Source organism: Dendrobates tinctorius, unplaced genomic scaffold (genome assembly GCF_039654945.1).
Source record: "Dendrobates tinctorius isolate UK_male_01 unplaced genomic scaffold, ASM3965494v1 ptg000008l, whole genome shotgun sequence".
Classification (NCBI taxonomy): domain Eukaryota; kingdom Metazoa; phylum Chordata; class Amphibia; order Anura; family Dendrobatidae; genus Dendrobates; species Dendrobates tinctorius.
This window is the reverse complement of record NW_027361676.1, coordinates 57,799,720-57,820,900: the sequence shown is the minus strand read 5'-3', so window position 1 is coordinate 57,820,900 and position 21,181 is coordinate 57,799,720.

Here is a 21,181-nt window from a genome sequence, read left to right as displayed (position 1 = left end):
TTGCTTTAAATAATAGAGCTGCCACTTTGATGTCACCTTTTATTGTAACTTTGGGTTTCACCCTCGATATTCTTCAGGGCAGGTGGAGCCTTATGCCTGCCCAGGTGTTGACACTGTGGTGGAGAGAATGCACCAGATCTGGGACCAAGTAGTGGATAAGTTGTCTCTCTCCAAGGAAAAGGCCCAGCGGTTTTCCAACCGGCGTAGGACCGTTTGTCCCCAGTTTAAGGTGGGTGATATGGTTTGGTTGTCATCAAAAAATATCGCTATGAAGGTGGCTTCTCCTAAGTTTAAGCCTAGATTTATTGGACCTTACAAGATTTTGGAGATTATTAATCCGGTCTCTTTTCGGTTGGCTCTTCCTGTCACATTTAAAATTCATAATGTGTTTCATAAGTCCTTGTTGAAGAGGTTTGTTGAACCAGTAGTTCCTGTGGTGGCACCTCCTGACCCTATATTGGTTGAAGGTAACATGGAATATGAGGTAGAGAAGATACTGGATTCCCATCTGGCTAGACGGAGACTCCAGTATTTGGTTAAGTGGAAGGGTTATGGTCAGGAGGATGATTCCTGGGTCTCTGCCTCTGATATTCATGCCAAAAGATTGGTGCGTGCCTTTCATCGGGCTCACCCGGATCGCCCTGGTGGCATGGATGAGGGTTCGGTGACCCCTCCTCAAGGGGGAGGTACTGTTGTGAGTTCATTTTTCCCTTCACCATAGAGGTCTGATGAACTCCCTCCTCTGGTGAAGGAAGGTAGTGAGGCTGATTACCAAACACCTGGGCAGCTAGATGATGACTGGGTGGCTGGAATTGAGGACTGGATATAAGGCTGCCGATGTCCTTCTTCCTGGCTGGTGATTTTCCTGCTGGATTCTTGGAGACCAGTCTGATTCCTGCATCTCAAAGCTAAGTTTTTCTGCTCTTCTTTGTACTCTTCAGTTTTGTTTTTGTTTTGCCTTGTTTTTTGGGAGCTCTGCCATCCCCGGCCGGGGGTGAGCTGAACTCCATTTTTGTCTCTGATCTGTTGATATTTTGCTCTGTCTTCGGAATATACCTGAGTGCTGATATAGTCTTTTGAAGCCTAGCGACTTCAGGGCCTGTTTTTCCTATCAGTCGGTTGGCTCATTTTGATAGGGTTTTTGCGGATGGCAGACAGCAGCTTTCCTATCCTGTCCTATGTAGTTAGCTTGGGCCCCATCATTTGCTCAACCTATCTTTCTATCTGTGTTAGTGTTTTCATCTCGCTTCACTGTCATTATATGTTGGGGGCTGCCTATTGCTTTGGGGTCTGCTCTGGGGCAGTTTAGCTTTTCCCCTTTCTGTCTTTAGGCTATATAGTTCTCCGGCTGTGATCGAGGGGTCTAGGGCACCATAGGAACCCCCCACGGCTACTGCTAGTGGTTGTGGATAGGTTCAGGGGTCTGCAATCCGATAGCTGCCAACCTCTCTGGTTTTTCTGGACTTAGCTGGTATTTTGTTTTTTCCTCCTTTGGTTACTCATCATAACAGGTGCCTCTGCCCATTATAGAGGTACCTTTTGAGCGGATTGCGATGGATCTGGTAGGGCCATTAGTAAAATCCGCCTGGGGCCACCAGCACATATTAGTAGTCATAGTCTACGCCACCCGGTACCCAGAGGCAATACCACTCCGCCACACTTTGGCTAAACTAATAGCCCGTGAACTGTTCGCCATGTTCTGTCGCCTTGGGCTACCCAAGGAGATCCTTACTGATCAAGGAACTCCAATTATGTCTAAGGCGACCATGGATCTGTATAAGCTGCTCCAAATTAAACAGCTATGTATGTCGGTGTACCATCCACAAACCGACGGGTTGGAGGAGAGGTTTAATAAGATCCTCAAACCCATGCTAAGAAAGGTGGTCGCCTAGGATGGGAGAGATTGGGACAAGTTACTGTCCTATCTAATGTTCGCCATTAGTGAGGTACTGCAGGCATCCACGAGGTTCTCCCCATCTGAGCTATTGTATGGCAGGCACCCAAGAGGACTGCTGGATGTAGCCAAAGAGATGTGGAAACAGGAGCCCACTCCACATAAGAGTGTTATCCAGTGTGTGGCAAATATGTAGGATCGGATTGCGGTCGTGCGGCCCACAGTAAAGGAGCATCTGTTGGATGCCCAGGCCGCTAAGAGCCACACATATACTAAAAGGGCCACCGTCAGGACCTTTAAAGAAGGAGACCGGGTGTTGGTACTAGTACCCACCCCAGAGAGTAAACTCATGGCCAAATGGCAAGGGCCTTATGAGATACGGGGGAAGTGGAGGAAGTGAATTATAAAGTGTACCAACCTGGGAAAAGAAAACCTGAACAACTGTACCATGTAAATCTGCTAAGGGCCTGGAAGGACCGAGAATGTTTGGTCACAGAGGTAAGTAAATGACGCCTTCACAAAACAGCAGTGATGGGAGGCTCGAGCTTTGGTGCAGTAGAATACGGATGTATTCTCAGAGATGCTGGGGCGAACCTCAGTGATTCTGCATGACATTGTCACCGAGCCCCAGGTAAGGGCACGGATGAAACCATACCGAGTACCAGAAGCCTGGAGAAAAGCAATAGCGGCTGAACTGAAGCAAATGCTTCAATTGGGACTCATTGAAGAGTCCCGGAGTGAGTGGGCTAGCCCCATTGTATTAATATTTAAACCAGACGGGTCGCTACGCTTATGTAATGACTTCAGGAAGTTAAATGAGGTGTCAAAATTTGACCTCTATCCAATGTCTCAGGTGGACCAGCTAATTGAAAGACTGGGGAAAGCCCAGTACTTCACCCTGCTCGATCTCACCAAAGGATACTGGCAGGTTCTCCTGACAGAATCGGCTAAAGAGAAGACCGCATTTATCACACCAGAGGGTCTGTTTCATTATGTTGTCTTGCCCTTTGGGTTACATGGGGCTCCGGCCACATTCCACAGGCTGGTGGACATAGTGTTAGAACCACATCAGAAATACGCATTGGCATATTTAGATGATAGTCATCTTTAGTACCAACTGGGAGACCCACCTGTCCCAGGTACAAACCATGTTAGAGTTGCTCAGAATCGCGGGGTTAACAGCAAGCCCAAAGAAATGCACGATAGGGCTCATGGAAGCTCGGTACTTGGGTTACGTGATTGATGATCAAACCACAAGTAAGCAAGATTGAGGCCATCCAAAACTGTCCCAAGCCCTGAAGTACTAAACACGTGAAGGCATTCCTTGGCATCATTGGTTACTACCACCAGTTTATACCCAATTTTTCAGAGAAATCAGCACCCTTAATGGACCTGTTAAAAGGTAAGAAGACAGTGATGGTCCGAAGGAATCCTCAGGTGGAGGAAGCATTCCAGTCACTGAAGTCGGTGTTGTGTGGACAGCCGGTTCTCATCAGCCCTGACTTCAAGAAGACCTTTATTGCACAAACTGATGCCTCAGAGGTAGGTCTAGGAGTGGTGCTGTCGCAAGAGGTGAGCGGGGATGAGCATCCAGTCACCTACTTGAGCAGGAAACTGACCCCGGAAGAGAAAAAATATAGCATAGAGGAGAAGGATTGCTTGGCAATTAAATGGGCCTTGGAATCCCTATGCTACTATTTGCTCAGGCATCAGTTTTGTTTGGTAACGGACCATTCCCCCATCGTCTGGATGAGAAATGCAAAAGAGAGGAATGCCCAATTTACCAGATGGTTCCTGTCCCTACAAAACTTAAGCTTTTCAGTGGAACATAGGGAGTGGAAATCACAGGGAAATGCAGATGCCTTGTCACGGGCCCCCTGTTTGAACCTGGTCAAGTTATTTTGACCAAAGAGCTTGTTCAGGAAAACCAGTATGGGCTTTTATTTTTGAGACAGACTGCAGGAAGGTAGTGGGGTGCGGTTCGTTTCCTCCAGCCCAGATATTATAAGTGGCCTATGGCCACAGATTGGAGTGAAGGAAAAAAAACCCTGCAGGAAGAGTTGGGGTGTGTCAGTTTGGTCTTGCAAGCAGACAGAGCAGGTGGTCAGCAGAGCACTCCCTGTGTGAGGCAACACAGGGCCAAGCGGAGCCAAAAGGTCTGGCACCCACATACAAGGCAGTGAAGTCGTTCACGGCAATTATCCCTGAACTGTCTTTTGTTTTCCCAGCTGTGATCCGGAGGATACAGCATGCTGCGCACTGTGTGAGTCTTGTTGGACATTAAACACGTTTGGTTTTTGAACTTGGGTCACTGCCTCATCACTGCACAGCGTGGACACCGCTGCTTTACACAGGGTTGATTACCTCAGAGTGCGACAAATCAATAGACAACCCTGGCACAATAGTCTTACTAAAAAGCTTTGGCAAGTGTCCAGGGTTAATGAGGGGCATTGGAAGAAAACAAATTTGCAAGATGACTTCACTGCATTCAAACAGCACTCACCTCTGCTAAGCAGGCTTACTTCACAACCCTCGTATCTTCCTTATTCTACAACCCCAAATGGTTATTCAAAATTTCAACTCCCTCCTGCGCCCTTCACTGCCCCCTCCTATCTCCCTTATCTCTGCTGAGGACTTTGCCACACTCTTCAAAAATAAACACGACTAAACAAGGCAAGTCTTTATTGTTTGACCACCACAACCCCTTTGTTTACCAGATCAATGACCTAAACCCATAACCTCCCTCTCCAAAATCACTGAAGGAGAGCTTACTCGTCTACTATCCAAATCATACTTCACCACTTGTGCATTTGACCACATCCCATCTCCTCCCCAACCTCACCACCACACTTACACCATCCCTAAACCATCTCTTCAACCTATCACTAACTTCTGGTACCTTCCGTTCTGCTTTCAAACATGCCACAGTCACACCTATCCTCAAAAACCATCCTTCGACCCTACTGCTATGTCCAACCATAACCCCATATTGCTTCATCCATTTGCTTTCAAAATCATTGAGCAGCATGTTCACACTGAACTTTCCTCCCACTTCTCATCTAACTCTCTCTTCGACAACTTGTAATCTGGCTTCCGCCCTGACCATTCCATTGAAATTGCATTGACCAAAAATTTCTAACAACTTACTTACAGCCAAAGCCAACAAACAATTCTCTATACTCCTCCTTCTATACCTGTCCTCTGCCTTAGACACAGTTGACCACTGCCTTGTACTACACATCCTCTCTTCCTCTGGCATCAAAGACCTTGCCCTGTTCTGGATCTCCTCATACCTTTCCAACTGCACATTTAGCGTCTCCCACTCCCACACTACATCCTCGTCTCGCTGTCTCTCTGTTGGAGTCCCAAAGGCTCTGTCCTAGGACCCCTACTTTTCTCCATCTATACCATTGGCCTGGGACAACTCATTAAGTCCTATGGCTTCCAGTACCATCTGTATGCTGATGACACTCAGATCTACCTCTCGGACCAAGATATCACCTCTCTGCTGTAAACAATCCTGGAGTGTTTATCAGCCATATCATCCTTCTCTTTTTCCTTCCTCAAGCTCAATGTGGACAAATCTGAACTCCTTATCTTTCTTCCATCTCACATATCTTCTCTACCTGTTCCATCCATAACAATAAATTACATCACACTCCCCCCCTGTACAGAAAAGCCATTGCTTCAGAGTAATCCTTGACTCTGCCCTGTCCTTCAAACCGCACATTTATGCTCTCTCCACCTCTTGTCACCTCAAACTCAAAAATATTTCCAGAAATCATCCTTTCCTCAACCCTCACTCTACCAAAATGCTTGTGTATGCTCTCATCATCTCCCACTTTAATTACTGTAACATCCTTCTCTGTGGCATACCTGCTAACTCTCTCACACTTATCCAGTCCATCCTTAAGTCTTCTCCCAGATATCCCCCATCCTCTGGAATTCTGTTCCCCAACAAGTCAGATTATCCACCACATTTGGATCCTTCAGACAGAACCTGAAAACCCATCTCTTCAAAAAAGCTTACAGCCTGCAATGATCAAGCTGCGACCTTAACACACTGAAAGCTCCTGCGACCCCCGACCTACTGTCTCCTTCCCCATCATCCTGTAGAATATAAGCCCGCAAGGGCAGAGTCCTCTTACCTCTGTAACAGTCATTGTTAATATGTCTATTGTAAATGATATCTGTATTTCATATTTAACCCTTTATCATGTAGAGCACCATGGAATCAATGGTGTTCTATAAATAGACAAAGAGTAATAATAATAATAATAACAATAATAATAATAATCGTAATCAGAATTAACCCAGGGCCCACTGCACCTGCATATGGTCTCACAATAGGTCTGAGGATCTCATCACAGCACCTAATTGCAGTCAGGGTACCTTTGGGAAGCATAAGGAGGGCTGCGCAGCCTTCAAAGAAATGCCTCCCCACACTATTACTGATCCACTCCCAAACTGGTCATGCTGGAGGATGTTGCAGGTAGCAGAACTGTTGGAATGTGTTTGGTGCAACAGTTCCATTCCTGTCTATGAGTCTTTAGTTGCTAGGTTTGTATGCTGTTTATAAATTAAAAAAAAACAACAACTCCCAGAGGCATACACAGGAAGAGCATGTGACTGTAGTTTCTTTTTCCTGAAGGGAAAATATCCAGAAAATCTTTTCCTAAAATAAACACCACTAGATCTGCACAGTCTCTGGATCTGGTACATGCAGATGTATGTGGTAAAATGACTGTTCAAACTCCTAGCAAGAAGACATATTTTCTCACATTTATTGATGACTACTCCAGATATACAGTCGCCTACCTGCTTTACAGTAAGGGTGAAGTTCCACAGAAACTTGAAGAATATCTTGTGGTAAGGTGCAAACCATTTTGAAAAAGGATGGAATCGTGTTCCAGACTACCATTTCATACAACCCAGAACAAAATGGCATTGCAGAGAGAAAGAACCGTAGTCTCTGTGAAAGTGGAAGAAGTGTGTTGTTTGATGCAAATCTACTTACAATGTATTGGGGAGAAGCCATCATGACAGCTTGCTATCTTCAAAACAGAGTGCCAGGTAAAGCAACAAATAAAACTCCATATGAGCTATGGAACTGCGAGAAGCCTAACCTGAAGCACCTCAGGATATTTGGAAGCAACACGTTTATGTATGTTCTCCTATATGTAGATGATGTAATCATGTCTCATCAAGATGAAAAGGAAATTGCAAAGCTAGGTGAAATTCTCAACCAGCACTTTGAGTCTTAGGACCTTGAACATGTGACATATTACTTGGGAATCCAAATCCAGAAAGAGGAAGATGGGAGTTTTCTTCTCAGCTAGTTTGGAATGTCAGAAGTCAGAAGGTGCATCAACACCAATGGATCCATCCTACTTAATGTTGGAAGGGGAAGATCTGCTACCCAGCAATGAGAGTTACAGACAAGCAGTAGGGGCGCTTCTGTACATAGCAACCACAACTCGTCCGGATATCACAGCCACAGAAGAAATTCTCTGTCGACATGTAAGCAAGCCACGTCAAAGAGACAAATGCAATTAAGAGAATTCTTCAATATCTTAAAGAAACTCAAAATCTTAAGATATCTGCATCAGGAGATCTCACACTCAGAGAATATGTGGATGCAGTTTTGTCTGGAGATTCAAGTGATCAGAAATCAACAAATGGTAACTTGTTCAAGTTAGGTGAAAATTCAATTTCTTGGTCTAACAGAAAACAAGTGTCAGTCACATTATCTTGTACAGAAGCAGAATATATGTCTGCAGCTTATGCAAGTCAAGAAGTAATTTGGTTGAAACAACTTTTGGAAGATTTCGGCAAGCCATTAGCTCAACCTACAGTTATCTATGAGGACAACCAAGGATGCATTAAACTTGCCAGCAGTGAGAAGATTAGTGCAAGGACTAAGTACATTGATGTAAAACATCACCACTTACATGACTTAGTGGAACGTGGTGTACTTGAGTTTGTGTATTGGGAGTCTGATAAGATGACTGCTGATGGTATGACAAAGCTATTATCAAGAGCTAAGTTTGTGGACTTCAGAACTGCAATGGGACTAACAGGATAAGTAGTTGTTGAGTGGGGGTGTTGGAATATGTTTGGTGCAACAACAGAGAGATTCCTGTCTATGAGTGTTTAGTTGCTAGGTTTGTAAGCTGTTTATAAAGTTAAAAAGAACTCTAAGAGGCTCACACAGGAAGAGCATGCGACTGTAGTTTCATTTTCCTATGTCTGTGTATGGAAGATGAAGCAGCCTGCTGCAGATGCTGCACAGATAGAGACACACAAATGATTTATTCCTGGTCTATTAAGCTTATCATATATTGTTCCTGATTGTTCCTGAATAAAGAAGCTCTGTTGTCACACGCTTGGAGAGTATCCTGAATAATACGCTGCCAACAAGAGCATTCTCCACGGCGTCTCAAAACTCTGTCACGTCTGTCATATGTAATCAGTGTGAACCTGCTCTCATCCATGAAGAGCACAGGTTGTCAATGTCGAATCTGCTAATCTTGGTGTTCTCTTGCAAATGCCAATAGCCCTGCATGGTATTGGGCTGTAAGCTCAAGACCCACTTGTAGACTTTGGGCCCTCATACCACCCTCATGGAGTCTGTTTCTGACAATTTGAGCAGACACATGGATGTTAGTGGCCTGTTGCAGGGCCAGTTATAGACAAATTGGGGTCCAGGGCAAAATTCAAAGTGGGGCCCCCAATCCAGAAGTATTCCACTAACAACACTGTTTGGCCCCGTTCACATGTCCATATAAAACACGTACTTGTTACACCGATATCGGTCTAACCAGTGTTTTCAATCAGTGTGTCATCAGTGTGCCCTCCATGTTTTTCCAGTATGGATACTGGAAATTAAATTGCAAAGCTTCTCACATACTTTCCATGCTAAACATGGACGGCACACTTACAGCACATGTACAGCACACGTACGGCTCACGGACGGCATGTTTACACGGACCCATAGACTTGTATTGGCTCTTGTCATCTGTGCTGCTGGGAAATCATGGACATGAGTGCAGCACGGTAGGTTAAATAGGGTACACGTGGCATTCGTGAAAAACATGATACACAGTTGTATGACGGGGGCCGTACAGTCATATAATAGAAAACACTAGCAGAATTGCCGAATTTTTCTACATCCTACCTCACAAACAGCAGAATAAAAAACGATTAAAAGCAAAGTCCTACATGTCCCCCAAACTACTCTGCTAAATCCCCTCTGGCTCCATGGCTGATGGTTCAGGGTCCCTGAAGGTTATTATTCACTTAAGCAGCCAAAAGACCACTGCTAAGACTGGTGGAGACCCCCGGAGCCACATGACCACTGCAGCCCAGTGCTAAGGCTGGCGGAGACCCCCAGAGCCACAAGACCACTGCAGCCCACTGCTAAGACAGGTAGAGACCCCCAGAGCATCGGTGCTGGAGCTGCGGAAGATTTATCATTTCATGCTAATTATTTTTACCTTCTCAGAAAACCCCTGTAGTGTTTGCTCACATGCACCATTTTTGCTACGGATTGATCTACGGTGTTGGCAGGAAATATTTTGCTTTTTTCCAGCCTTTTCACTTGCATTTTTGTGTCCCATTCATTTGAATAGGGAAAAACGCTGCTGAAAGATGACGTACAACAAATTTATGAAAAAAAAGGCTTTCTGGCCGATGTCCATGTCTGGCCTGTGTGTGTGTTTGGCTGCTGTAATGGGACAGCGCAGAGTAGCATAGTAGACGGCATTATTCCATACAATAGTATATTAAGCCCTGTTCACACTGCGCTTCTGCGCTTCTCCGATGGGGCCACAGAGTGCACTGACACAAGCAGAGGTCAAATGAATTTGTTTTTTGTCTGAAATTGACCGTCTGATTTATTTTTTCAGGGTATGTGCACACGGTCAGGAATTGGCAGCGCTTTGGACGCAGCACATGTCTGCTGCCGGTTATTGAATGCAGGTGAATCCTCTGTGATCACTGAACCATGTTGGATTCACCTTGTCCAGTACATTGTAAAGGTGACGTTTATCGCATCTCCACAGGATAAATAGACATGCTGTGGTCTGGAAAGACGCGCTGCATGTCCGTCGCTGCAGGGAAGTGCCAGGCGTCTGTGCGCGCATAGTGGGCATGGGATTTCTTGAGATCCCATCCACTATGCTGTAACATCTGGACGCTGCACAAGTACGCAGCCTCCAACCTGCAGCGATTACTGATCGTGGGCACCTACCCTCAGAGTCTGTTTGTGTTTTTTCGTCTAAAAGTGTCCACTTTTCTGTGGCTGTGGGAACAGATGGACATGTTCAGAAAAAAAAAAAACATCACATGTGGAATTCATTTGAACTCAATTACTGTCATTGAAATCTATGGTTCTATAGGGGATTCAGGTAGAACCCACCGGCCGTAGTAAAGAAACACAGTGTGAACAGGCCCTAATGTAAAACACCGGCATCAGACATAAACTGCTTGATCCGTATTATGGTGACACTACAATTACAGAACTATATATGCAGCACATATACACAGATATACACTATACATGTACTCATCATATATACTTTATAAATAGGGAAACACACGCTATATACTGTATATACAGTTTACAGACACATACAGTATGTGCAAGCACATATAAAAGGTTTATACACAGAAACATTCAGTTTATATACAGTATGATCACATACATATACACTTTATACATATATTTACACAATATACTGCACACATGCAGTATACAAATATACTATACACAGACACACATACTATACACTGTATGTACATGCATATATATATATACACACAAATGCACCACAGATATACACAAATATACTATATACAGTATATACACACACATACTGTGTACACATTTACAGACACACATACTATATAATGTATGTACATGCACATATACAGTATGTATATACACACACACACAAATGCACCACAGATATACACAAACACTATAATATGTACATATACTGCATTTATATATACACATATACAGACACACACAGTATATACACATATATATGTATAATAACTAAGTCATGCTGCTTCACTTGTGCAGATCCCACGACAGAGGTTTAGGAGCAGCCATGATGAGGAGGAGGGGACACAGACCCAGACAGGGCTGCAGACATCTTCCTGCCAGGTGTCTGACCTCTGCCGTGCTGTGAGATGGCCCTTCCCCCTCACTCTCAACTTCTGACCTGACACTGCAGGGAGGGAGAGAAAGGGAGGGGGGGTGGAGCGGATTTGGGAGAGACGTTGAAGGACTACAGAGGATGCATACCTCCCAACTTTTGAAAAAGGCAAAGAGGGACAAAGGCTGTGGCGCGGCAAATGTTAGGCCACGCCCCTAGCCACACCCATTTTAGTAGTCACGGCCATATCCACGCCCATTTAGCACTGCTGATCACACTGTTTCATAAACAATAATTATAAACAGAAAAAAAATGGAACACTGTATGGAGCGCTGATGCCCCGCCGCCACTTCTCTGTCCTCCTGCGGGGTCCCGAACGATTACCTCCTCCTGAGGTGACATGCTATAAGCTGACCTCCGGAAATGAGGTCAGCAGTCATTTCCAGCGGTCAGCTTACAGCACGTCACTTCCGGTGGAACGTGATGTGCGGCGCAGAGCACAGTCAGTGGCGTAGCAACTGTTTGTGGCGCCCGGGCCGGTCAAAAAATTTGCCGCCCCTTTGGTCGTTGATAATCCATAAGGGGCTGGGGGCCCCACCTATAGCGTCACACAGAGGGCCCCCACCAAACAGCGCCACACAGAGGACCCCCACCAAACAGCGCCACACAGAAGGCCTCCACCAAACAGCACCACACAGAGGGCCCCCACTAAACAGCGCCACACAGAGGACCCCCACCAAGTAGCGCCACACAGCGGGCCCCAACCAAACAGCGCCACACAGAGGGCCCACACCAAACAGCGCCACACAGAGGGCCCCCACCTATAGCGCCACACAGAGGGCCCCCACCTATAGCGCCACACAGAGGGCCCCCACCAAACAGCGCCACGCAGAGGGCCCCCACCAAACAGCGCCACACAGAGGGCCCCAACCAAACAGCGCCATACAGAGGGCCCACACCAAACAGCGCCACACAGAGGGCCCCCACCTATGGCGCCACACAGAGGGCCCCCACCTATAGCGCCACACAGAGGACCCCCACCAAACAGCGCCACACAGAGGGCCCCCACCACATAGCAAGTGCCAACCATGATGCTACCACAGAAAGGAAACCAAAATAAATGTCTCATGAAGATAAACCCTGTATACCCATCATTGCGAGGGGGTCACCTGCCCAGGACCCCCTTGTATTAGCAAGAGCTGTGGATTAAAGATGTTTGTGTACTAATACCACAAATATCTGGTGGTCCCCAGTAAAGGTGGATTAACAGCGAAACCCTGTCTGCAATGAAACAATCCAATAAAATATCACAGAAGAAAAAAATAAATCCAAAACCTGATGGTCACGTTGCTGTACGTCCTGGTGCGCAGTAGCGCGACAGCGCAAACACCGGCACCAGGGCATCCAGGAAGCTCATCCAGCAATTTGTCCATTCTGCATTTATAATGCTTTTGCTTAAATTCAGCTTACTTACAGATGTAGCAGAGCCAAGTTTGTCATTTGGCATAACTCACTCATTGTCACATAATAAGGCAATTTTTTTTGTATTGGGTCCTACTATATATATCAAGCAATTGCATTGTGAGCAATTCCCTGGCAATCTTTCTTTTTTCCCCCTCAGTTCTCAGCAGTTGTGTCAACCGCCAGCTGTACGACGTGCACAAGGGGTGTAAGAAAATCAGTCGTAAGGGTACAGAAAATTCAGGCTCCTAAACTGGGCTACAAGATGTGGAATGGGAAAGTGCTTACAATGCAATTGCTTCACTGCTTGTACATCATGCAGTTATATGACAAACCCAACCTATATCTGTGCATAACCACATCACTATTATCAGCTCTGAGCAGCTGCTGCAGAACCTCTTGGCAGGGATCACACACACAGAGGGCATGCAGCCTGGTGAAGCAGTTTTTTCCATTAATAATAAAAAAAGAAAAAAAAACTTCATGAGTTTTCCACTAGTTGCACATACTAATAGGATTAGCAGGGCTGCCCTGCTCTCCCCCATGCCTGGGGCACAGATCCCTGCAGCCTATCTTCCTGGCACTCTATAGCCCCTCACCCACACAATGCCCCCAGCACAGCAGGGGGGCAGCTTACCTGCAGGGCAGGAGTGGGCATCATCCTGGCAGAGGACTTGGTTCCCGGGCACATCCAGCATGAGTGAGAGCATGGAGCAAACCCCGCCCTGGATCCAGTGTATACACATCAGACTGGGCTGGTCTACAGCAATCTCAGCCACCCCCATAACTGGAGGAAGGAGGAGACCTCCAGCACTGCTGCACCATCCACAGCCAGGGAGACTGGGCAGAAATGAGTTCTCCCACAGAGGAGAGGAATTGCTGCTGCTGCCGCGCCGCCCCCACACACGTGCCGCCTGGGGCGGACCGCCCCCCCATGCTACACGACTGCATACACCGCGATTGCGGGATAGATAGCTTCCCGGCCGGGACGGCGGGATATGGCCCTGAAATCGGGACTGTCCAGCGGGAATAGGGAGGGTTGGGACCTATGGAGGATGCACAGCATTATTCACTGCAAGTAGTGCTGTACACCCTCTGTGTACTTCATAAAGGGGTTGCAGATGCAGGGGGCCCCTTTTGTGGGTGAGGGCCCTAGGCATCTGCCTTGCTTGCCTGCCACAAACACTGGCCCTGGCCTGTTGGAGTTCATTTTTCAGGGATCTGGCACTGCTCCTCCTATTTCTCCTTGCGCAAAGTAGGAGATAGCAGTACTGCTGCTGGGTTTTTGCCCTCTTACGGACCCCTCAACGTTTCCTGGTGTACTGGCCTGTCTCCTGGTATCTGCTTCAGGCTCTGAACACTATGCTGACAGACACAGCTACCCGTCACAGCTCGCATTGATGTGCCATTCTGGATGAGCTGCACTACCTGATCAACTTCTGTGGGTTGTAGACACTGCCTCTTGCTACAGTACCACTAGGGGTGAGAGCAATGACAAATTGCAAAAGTGACCAAAATAATAGCCAAAAAGAATGAGAACAGAGAACTGGTCTGTGGTCACCACCTACATAACCACTCCTTTATAGGGGTTGTCTTACTAATAGCCTATGATTTCTTCTTGCTGTCTGTTCCATTTGCACAACAGCAGGATAAATTGATTCACGATCGATGTTACTTCATAATTGGACATGCTGATTTCACAGATGTGTGAGTGACTTGGAGTTACATTGTGTTGTTTGTGTTCCCTTTATTGTTTGGATGGTGTTTATACAGTTTATATAGAGTGGCATGTAAAAGTTTAGGCACCCCTTGTCAAAATTTCTATTATTGTGAACAGAGAAGCAAGTTGAAGATGAAATGATCTATAAAAGGCCTAAAGTTAAAGATTAATCATTTCCTTTGTATTTTAGGCAAAAAATATATTTTTTATTTCATTTTAAAAATTACAAAAAGGAAAATGGGCTAATGCAAAAGTGAAGATTTGTGTGCTCACTAGTGTTGAGCATTCCGATACCGCAAGTATCGGGTATCGGCCGATACTTGCTGTATCGGAATTCCGATACCGACTTCCGATATTTTTTCAATATCGGAAGTCGGCATCGGAATCGGAAGTTCAAAGTTGATTGACAGCCTGACGTCATCATGATGCGCGGTGTGTGAGCATCATGATGCGCCGTCATTTCGGGCCTTCCGGGGGTCTCTGCCGGCCTGCCGGGGGGCTGTGTGGACTGCCCGGGGTCTGTACCGGCCTGCCGGGGGGCTGTGCCGGCCTGCCGGGGGGCTGTGTGGACTGCCCGGGGTCTGTACCGGCCTGCCGGGGGGCTGTGCCGGCCTGCCGGTGGTCTGTGCACCCTGTGGGGGTCTGTACCGGCCTGCCGGGGGGCTGTGCCGGCCTGCCGGGGGGCTGTGCTGATGTCCGGGGGTCTGTGCAAGCATCGTCCGATGGGACTATAAGTCCCATCTGGCGATGCCTGCTACCATGACAGTGATTGACACATTAGCCAATGATGGGACAGTAGTAGTCCCATCATCCGGCTAATGTGTTAAATGTTAAAAAAAAAAAAAATACTACATACATACTACATACATGCTACATGCATGCTACATACATACTACATGCTACATACATACTACATATATACTACATGCATGCTACATACATACTACATGCTACATACATACTACATATATACTACATGCATGCTACATACATACTGCATGCTACATACATACTACATACATACCACATATATACTACATACATACTACATGCATGCTACATACATACTACATACATACTACATACATACCCTACGAACCTATCAATTACAGTAAATGACTGCCCACTCTCCCCAGTCCCACAAGCTCGCTGCCTCGGAGTAATCCTTGATGCTGATCTCTCCTTCAAACCACATATCCAAACCCTTTCCACTTCCTGCCGACTTCAACTCAAAAATATTTCACGCATCCGTTCATTCCTCACCCAAGAATCTGCAAAAACCCTAGTCCATGCCCTCATCATCTCTCGCCTTGACTACTGCAACCTCATGCTCTGCGGCCTCCCCTCAAACACTCTCGCACCCCTCCAATCTATTCTAAACTCTGCTGCCCGACTAATCCACCTGTCCCCCCGCTATTCCCCAGCTTCTCCCCTCTGTCAATCCCTTCACTGGCTCCCAATTGCCCAGAGACTCCATTACAAAACCCTAACCATGACATACAAAGCCATCCACAACTTGTCTCCTCCATACATCTGTGACCTCGTCTCCCGGTACTTTCCTGCACGCAACCTCCGATCCTCACAAGATCTCCTTCTCTACTCCCCTCTTATCTCCTCTTCCCACAATCGCATACAAGATTTCTCTCGCGCATCTCCCCTACTCTGGAACTCTCTACCACAACATATCAGACTCTCACCTACCATCGAAACCTTCAAAAAGAGCCTGAAGACCCACCTCTTCCGACAAGCCTATAACCTGCAGTAACCACCGATCGACCAAACCGCTGCACGACCAGCTCTACCCTCGCCTACTGTATTATCACCCATCCCTTGAAGATTGTGAGCCCTCGCGGGCAGGGTCCTCTCTCCTCCTGTACCAGTTATGACTTGTATTGTTTAAGACTATTGTACTTGTTTTTATGTATACCCCCCTCACATGTAAAGCGCCATGGAATAAATGGCGCTATAACAATAAATAATAATAATAATAATACTACATACATACTACATGCATGCTACATGCATAACACATATATACTACATGCATGCTACATACATACTACATGCTACATACATACCACATACATACTACATACATACTACATGCATGCTACATACATACTACATGCTACATACATACTACATATATACTACATGCATGCTACATCCATACTACATGCTACATACATACTACATATATACTACATACATACTACATACATACTACATGCATGCTACATACATACCACATACATACTACATACATACTACATGCATGCTACATACATAACACATATACACTCACTGGCCACTTTATTAGGTACACCTGTCCAACTGTGTGTTAAGACTTAATTTCTAATCAGCCAATCACATGGCGGCAACTCAGTGCATTTAGGCATGTAGACATGGTCAAGACAATCTCCTGCAGTTCAAACCGAGCATCAGTATGGGGAAGAAAGGTGATTTGAGTGCCTTTGAACGTGGCATGATTGTTGGTGCCAGAAGGGCTGGTCTGAGAATTTCAGAAACTGCTGATCTACTGGGATTTTCACGCACAACCATCTCTAGGGTTTACAGAGAATGGTCCGAAAAAGAAAAAAAATCCAGTGAGCGGCAGTTCTGTGGCCGGAAATGCCATGTTGATGCCAGAGGTCAGAGGAGAATGGGCAGACTGGTTCGAGCTGATAGAAAGGCAACAGTAACTCAAATTGCCACCCGTTACAACCAAGGTAGGCAGAAGAGCATCTCTGAACGCACAGTGCGTCGAACTTTGAGGCAGATGGGCTACAGCAGCAGAAGACCACACTGGGTACCACTCCTCTCAGCTAAGAACAGGAAACTGAGGCTACAATTTGCACAAGCTCATCGAAATTGGCCAGTAGAAGATTGGAAAAACGTTGCCTGGTCTGATGAGTCTCGATTTCTGCTGCGACATTCGGATGGTAGGGTCAGAATTTGGCGTAAACAACATGAAAGCATGGATCCATCCTGCCTTGTATCAACGGTTCAGGCTGGTGGTGGTGGTGTCATGGTGTGGGGAATTTTTTCTTGGCACTCTTTGGGCCCCTTGGTACCAATTGAGCATCGTTGCAACGCCACAGCCTACCTGAGTATTGTTGCTGACCATGTCCATCCCTTTATGACCACAATGTACCCAACATCTGATGGCTACTTTCAGCAGGATAATGCGCCATGTCATAAAGCTCGAATCATCTCAGATTGGTTTCTTGAACATGACAATGAGTTCACTGTACTCAAATGGCCTCCTCAGTCACCAGATCTCAATCCAATAGAGCATCTTTGGGATGTGGTGGAACGGGAGATTCGCATCAGGGATGTGCAGCCGACAAATCTGCGCCAACTGTGTGATGCCATCATGTCAATATGGTCCAAAATCTCTGAGGAATGCTTCCAGCACCTTGTTGAATCTCTGCCACGAAGAATTGAGGCAGTTCTGAAGGCAAAAGGGGGTCCAACCCCTTACTAGCATGGTGTACCTAATAAAGTGGCCAGTGAGTGTATACTACATGCATGCTACATACATACTACATGCTACATACATACCACATACATACTACCTACATACTACATACATACTACATGCATGCGTGGGAAATTCCCACACAGCAATGGCATAAAGTGAGACTAGGGACTTTTTTTTTTTTAAGTGGCGGAGGAATACAGTGCGGAAGGATACCTACCTTCCGTCATTGGATTCCTGCAGGCCGTAGAGAACGGCAGCATCAGCTGATGCTGCAGTTCTCTACCCAAGATCGTCGTGGGACACACTCGTGGACTGCTTCGGATCGTGGGTGAGTATTTTTCTGGTTTGTTATGTTAATATTTATTCCGTAAAAGACAATGGCTTCGGGGAACAATGTGACAAGTATTGGTAAGTATGTTACTCTATGTTATATGTACTGTATGTCTATGTATGTATTGTATGAATGTATTGTATGTAGTATGTATGTAGTATATATGTGGTATGTATGTAGCATGTAGTATGTATGTAGTATGTATGTAGCATGCATGTAGCATGCAGTATGTATGTAGCATGCATGTAGTATATATGTAGTATGTATGTGGTATGTATGTAGCATGTAGTATGTATGTAGCATGCATGTAGTATGTATGTAGTATGTATGTAGCATGCATGTAGTATGTATGTATGTAGCATGCATGTAGTATATATGTAGTATGTATGTAGCATGTAGTATGTATGTAGCATGCATGTAGTATGTATGTAGTATGTATGTAGTATGTATGTGGTATGTATGTAGCATGCATGTAGTATGTATGTAGTATATATGTGGTATGTATGTAGCATGTAGTATGTATGCAGCATGCAGTATGTATGTAGCATGCATGTAGTATATATGTAGTATGTATGTTGCATGTAGTATATATGTAGTATGCATGTTGCATGCATGTAGTATATATGTAGTATGTATGTTGCATGTAGTATATATGTAGTATGCATGTTGCATGCATGTAGTATATATGTAGTATGTATGTTGCATGTAGTATATATGTAGTATGCATGTTGCATGCATGTAGTATATATGTAGTATGTATGTTGCATGTAGTATATATGTAGTATGCATATTGCATGCATGTAGTATATATGTAGTATGTATGTTGCATGTAGTATATATGTAGTATGAATGTAGCATGTATGTAGTATGTAGTATGAATGTAGCATGTATGTAGCATGTAATTTTTTTTTTTTTTTTTTACATTCAACACATTAGCCGGATGATGGGACTACTACTGTCCCATCATTGGCTAATGTGTCAATCACTGTCATGGTAGCAGGCATCGCCCGATGGGACTTGTAGTCCCATCGGACGATGCCTGCACAGACCCCTGAAGCCTGCACAGACCCCCGGCAGGCTGGCACAGCCCCCCGGCAGGCCGGCACAGCCCACCGGAGCCTGCACAGCCCCCCGGCAGGCCGGCACAGCCCACCGGAGCCTGCACAGACCACCGGCAGGCCGGCACAGCCCACCGGAGCCTGCACAGCCCCCCGGCAGGCCGGCACAGCCCACCGGAGCCTGCACAGACCACCGGCAGGCCGGCACAGCCCCCCCGGCAGGCCGGCACAGCCCACCGGAGCCTGCACAGCCCCCCGGCAGGCCGGCACAGCCCACCGGAGCCTGCACAGCCCCCCCGGCAAGCCGGCACAGCCCCCCGGCAGGCCGGCACAGACCACCGGAGCCTGCACAGACCCCCTGGCAGGCCGGCACAGCCCCCCGAAAGGCCCGTACAGACCCCAGAGAGGCTGTACAAGGCAAAAACAGGGTTTTTCTTATTCCGATACCGGAAGTCCCATAGACTTGAATGGGACTTCCGGTATCGGAATCGGCGATACCGATACTTTTTTTTAAGATCGGCCGATCCATTCCGATCCGATACTTTGAAGTATCGGACGGTATCGCTCAACTCTAGTGCTCACATAACTTTGACCAAGGTTTCAGACCACAATTAGCCTGTTAGGGTTATGTCTTCACTATCATCATTAGGAAAGGCCATGTGATGCAAATTTTACAGCTTTATGAAAGCCCAACCTTTTCTAACAATGTGCCAAAATACAGCAACCATGGGTTCTTCTAAGCAGCTGCTTAACACTCTGAAAATGAAAATGGTGGAGGCTCACAAATCAGGAGAAGGCGATAAGAAAATGCTTCAAGTTGCCCTTTCCTCAGTTTGAAATGTAACTAATCAATGGAAGTTAACAGGAACAGTGGAGGTTAAGATAAGGTCTGGAAGACCAAGCAAAATTTCAGTAAGAGCTGGTCACAGGATTGCTAAAGAGGCAAATCAGAGCCCATGCTTAATTGCAAAAGACCTTCAGAAAGATTTAGCAGACTCTGGAGTTGTGGTATATTGTTCTACAGTTCAGAGACACCTGCACAAATATGGCCTTCATGGAAGACTCATCAGTTGAAAACCTCTACTACATCTTCACCATAAAATTCAGTATCAGAAATATGCAAAAAAATCTAAACAGGCCTGATACATATTGGAAACCAGTCCTGTGGACGATGTGGTTAAAATAGAACTCTTTGGCCACAATGATCAAAGTTATGTGAGGTAATAAAAGGGACCAAAACTGAATATGACAAAAGAAATAATAAATAAAAAATCTGTGAAAATGAACAAATGAACATCAGACATTGCTTTTCAACCATGCTTACACATAATTTTTAAAAAAATATAACTCATGAAATAGGCCTGGACAGAAATGATGGTACACCATCACAATCCATGATACATAAAATTGGTTATTTCTATGTGGTGTTATCATCTTTTGATTAATCAATAAAAAGATCATTGAAAAGAAAAGAAAAGATGGTACCCTTAATTTATATTTTATTGCACAACCTTTTGAGGCAATGACTGCAATCAACCAATTCCTGTAACTGTCAATGAGACTTTTGCACCTCTCGACTGGTATTTTGGCCCATTCCTCAAGAGCAAACTGCTCCAGTTGTCTCGTGTTTGAAGGTTGCCTTTTCCAGTTGGCATGTTTCAGCTCTTCCCAAAGATACTCAATAGGATTTAGGTCAGGGCTCAAAGAAGGTCACTTCAGAATATTCCAATGTTTTCCTTTTAGCCATTCTTGGGTGTTTTTAGGTGTGTTTTGGGTCATTATTCTGTTGCAAGATCCATGACCTACGAATGAAACCAAGCTTTCTGATACTGGGCAGCAAATTTCTCTCTACAATCCCTTGATAGTCTTGAGATTTCATTGTACCCTGCACAGATTCTTGACACCCTGTGCCAGATGCAGCAAAGCAGCTCCAGAATATAACAGAGCCTCCTTCATGTTTCACAGTAGGGACAGTGTTCCTTTTTTGATATGCTTCATTTTTCTATCTGTGAACATAGAGCTGATGTGCCTTGCCAAAAAGTTCCATTTCTGTCTCATCTGTCCATAGT